This window comes from Rhinopithecus roxellana, chromosome 10 (genome assembly GCF_007565055.1).
Source record: "Rhinopithecus roxellana isolate Shanxi Qingling chromosome 10, ASM756505v1, whole genome shotgun sequence".
In the NCBI taxonomy this organism is placed as follows: Eukaryota; Metazoa; Chordata; class Mammalia; order Primates; family Cercopithecidae; genus Rhinopithecus; species Rhinopithecus roxellana.
The window spans coordinates 20,700,305-20,704,322 of NC_044558.1; the positions used below are offsets into that span (position 1 = coordinate 20,700,305).

Here is a 4,018-nt window from a genome sequence, read left to right on the forward strand (position 1 = left end):
GAGGCGGAAGTTGCAGTGAGCCAAGATTGTGCCATTGCACTCCAACCTGAGCAAGAGAGCAAAACTGCGTCTCAAAAAAAAAAAAAGAGAGAGAGAGAGAGTGAAAAAGGGTTGAGCGCGGCCGCTCGAGGCCGAGGCGGGTGGATCACTTGAGGTCAGGAGTTTGAGACCAGCCTGACCAACATGGTGAAACCCCGTCTCTACTGAAAACACAAAAGGGAGTGGTGGCGTGCGCCTGTAGTTCCACCTACTCGGGAGGCTGAGGCAGCAGAATCACTGGAACCCAGAAGATGGAGGTTGCAGTGAGCCAAGATCATGCCACTGCACTCCTGCCTGGGCGACAGAGTAAGACTCTGTCTCAAACAATAATAATAATAATAGCAAAAAAGAAAGCCAAAACATGCCTCAGAAACTGCCATTTAATATCTGCATTAAAAACTTATCCCTTCCATCAAATGAAAAATACCTTATAATTTATGATTGATAATACATTAACTCATAGCACACTAGAAACAAGGGATTCCTTAAAACACATATGTAAGTTTGTTGTTGTTGTTGTTATTTTTATTTTATTATCTTTAAGGTTAATTTGTTGGGTAGGGGTCAGTGAGTACTGATTGGTTGGGTTGGAGACAAGACATGTAAATTTAATTTCTGTAATGAAACGCTTTCAATCATGTCAGTTTATCTGTGCCTATAAACACACTCCTTTAGCGAAAAGTCAAGTTTATGGCCGGGCGTGGTGGCTCACGCCTGTAATCCCAGCACTTTGGGAGGCCGAGGTGCGTGGATCACCTGAGGTCTGCAGTTCAAGACCAGCAGAGACCAACATGGTGAATTCCCATCTCTACTACATATACAAATTGGCCTGGCGTGTTGGCGGGCGCCTGTAATCCCAGCTACTTGGGAGGCTGAGACAGGAGAATCGCTTGAACCCCTGGGGCGGAAGTTGCAGTGAGCCAAGATGGCGCCACTGCACTCCAGCCTGGGCAACAAGAGTGAAACTCCGTCTCAAAAAAAAGTTTACAAATAAGGTTCTCCCAGTATCCCTGGGAAGAGGGTGGATCCCGTCTATGAACGGGTTTAGATTAGTGCACTTTCCTAACCCTGTGTTTAATCAGTGGCACATCTTGGTTTTGAATTATTTAAACGTATTATTACTTAGCCACTTACATACTTATGTTGGTCACTTGCAGGTAAACTGTAGCGGCCTACAGAGACCGAAACAGAAGTCGGCTGATAACTTTTTGATAAAATTTCATTTGACCGCAGCTGGTCATTTCATTGAGGGCTTTTGTATTACAAAAGTGTGTGAATTGGCCAGGCGTGGTGACTCACGCCTGTAAATCCCAGCACTTTAGGAGGCCGAGGCGGGTGGATCACTAGACGTCAGGAGTTCGAGACCAGCCTGGCCAACATGGTGAAACTCCATCTCTAGTAAAATACAAAAATTAGCCAGGCATGGTGGTGCGCGCCTATAGTCCCAACTACTTGAGAGGTTGAAGCAGGAGAATGACTTGAGCCTTGCAGGTGGAGGTTGTAGTGAGCCGAGATCGCACCACTGCACTCCAGCCTGGTCGACAGAGCGAGACTCCCTCTTAAAAAAAAAAAAAAAAAAGGCTTACGAATTGTTTGAAGAGGCAGGAGACCACGGCAAACCTAAGTATTCCAGACATCTGGTAGCCATATGCTATCCTTGAACTTGAACTTTAGAGTGAAAGTATAAATTTGTAAGGGGAAGGCTCTGCCGCAAATCACATACCACTGGTCAATTTAAAAAAAACAAAAAACCTCAGGCCAGCAACCTAAATAATTTAGAAAGCGTCAAGAGCCTGGAAAAACCATTTTCACACACTTCTCCAGCACTAACATGGGAGCGCGTTTGCTTCACATATTCCAAACCTTTTATTCTTCCCATCAACATCAAGAGTACAAGGCGCCCTGGGAGGACAATAAGCCTAGCAAGGGCTCCAAGAGACCAGACCTTCCTACTTTCCTTGGGCAGGCGACAGGTGAGGGAGCGCTGGAAGGGTCTTACTGCTCCTTGAAGAGCTGTGCGAGAAAGAATTTCACAAGCCACTCCTCGTTAGTATAGTGGTTAGTATCCCCGCCTGTCACGCGGGAGACCGGGGTTCAATTCCCCGACGGGGAGATACAGACTTTTGTCGACCGTCATTATTTTCTGTATCCTTCAATGGCAGAACACACCTGTTAAATAAAGATAATGTGCTAAACCAGTTCCCATAAGTGCACAACCATGTCTTTTCAAAATGGTGACTTTTAAGCTTAATGCTCACCATGAAATGAAAGCCTCCCCTGAGAGAAAACGCCTTACATTGTTTGCAGGAAGAGAGGAACGTGAAAAAGAAAACGCTCTGAAGGCCTCCGCCCTTGCCTCCAGCCGCCATCTTGCGAAGACCTGCGCCGGCGTACTGGCGCCTCGCCAGATTACAACTGGAGGTGGCGAACTCAGCGCTAGGAACCTGTTGGGGGAGGGGAGAGAGGGAGGAGTCTCGCGCCTAACGGGGCGGGGGCGGGGCGGGTAAGAACGGAAATCATTTGGTAAAAAAGAGGAAGGGCCAATTTCCTTTGATCCTGGAGACCCGACTAAACGGGAAGCCCCGTTCTCCCGCCTCCCCTGGTTACGTCCTATCCTTGGTTAGAGGACTAGCAGTCCGGAAAGTTTGGACGCTGAAGGAATCATTCTCCTGGTTCCACAGATACTGGGTAGAGGGGCAGAGAGTAAATGGAAGAGAAAGGCGGGTACTCTTGGAAGAAACGCCTTTATCGGTGTCCTAAGAAACTGCGTGAGCCACAGCCCAGCAGGACCTCGTGGCGCAACGGTAGCGCGTCTGACTCCAGATCAGAAGGCTGCGTGTTCGAATCACGTCGGGGTCAAGTGGTGTTTTTGTTTTTGTTCCCATTTCTCTTATGTATTTTAAACTACCGACTCCTAGAAGCTGAGGTGTATTCCAGCCGCCAGTTTTCTTGAATGTTAGAATTTTGTCCTCTTTCAGGTGTTATGGTACTAATCCTTGGTTTGCAGGAAGATACGATTGTACTCTGTATTGAAGAGCCTCAAGCTGATGTTTTTATCATTTGGCCTTTTAAAGTGAGTTTTTGTTGTCACTTAACATGCATAATGTGTAAAGAGGTTGACTATTACTGCTGTGCATTAGTGGGTGTATCAGTCCACTAGTCTATCACAGGAAGTGTACAATATACTGTACAAGCTGTTTTTTCCAAAGTTTTAGGCTGTTTGCCTTTTGAAAGAGAGTACAATAGTGTACAATTTCTAATTTTGAATATTATACTAATCAAGTGTCTTAGCCCTTACCATGTGCCAACACTGTGAACAACCTCACAATGTGTGACTATTATCCCACTTTTACAAATGTGGCTGTGGCTCACAGGGTTAGTGACCTGCTAAGGGTCACTCAAGATTCTGAACCAGGCCGACAACTCTGGATCCCTCTTTATAAATACTTTATAATAAAGGTAGAAACAAGCAGTCGAAAGAATGTGTGATGGCTGGGCTTGGTGGCTCACACCTGTGATCCCAGCACTTTGGAAGGCCGAAGTGGGTGGATCACGAGGTCTGGAGTTCAAGACCAGCCTGGCCAACATGGTGAAACCCCATTTCTACTGAAAATACAAAAATTAGCCAGGCACGCTGGCGGGTGCCCGTAATCCCAGCTACTCAGGAGGCTGAAGCAGGAGAATTGCTTGAACCCAGGACGCAGAGGTTGCAGTGAGCCGAGATGACACCACTGCACTCTGGCTTGGGTAACACAGTGAGACTCCATCTAAAAAAAAAAAAGACATGATTAAGTAAAAATGAAGCCATTACGGTGGGTCCTAATCCAGTCTGACTGGTGTCATACTTATAAGAGGAAATTTGGACACACAGACACCAAGGATGTGTGCACACAGGGGAAAGGCCATGTGAGGACACAGCAAGAGACAAGCCATCTACAAGCCAAGGTCTAGGAAGAAGCCAACCCTGCTGGCCTCTTGA

At 46.7% G+C, this 4,018-nt stretch overlaps 2 non-coding genes across 2 annotated transcripts; both read left to right on the forward strand.

The window, feature by feature from the left end:
* The first annotated feature begins 2,080 nt into the window (after positions 1 to 2,080).
* On the forward strand, positions 2,081 to 2,152 carry TRNAD-GUC. Its single transcript has one exon. It is a non-coding gene; the product is annotated as a tRNA-Asp (tRNA).
* A 674-nt stretch (positions 2,153 to 2,826) lies between these two features.
* TRNAW-CCA lies at positions 2,827 to 2,898 on the forward strand. Its single transcript has one exon. It is a non-coding gene; the product is annotated as a tRNA-Trp (tRNA).
* Positions 2,899 to 4,018: the final 1,120 nt, after the last annotated feature.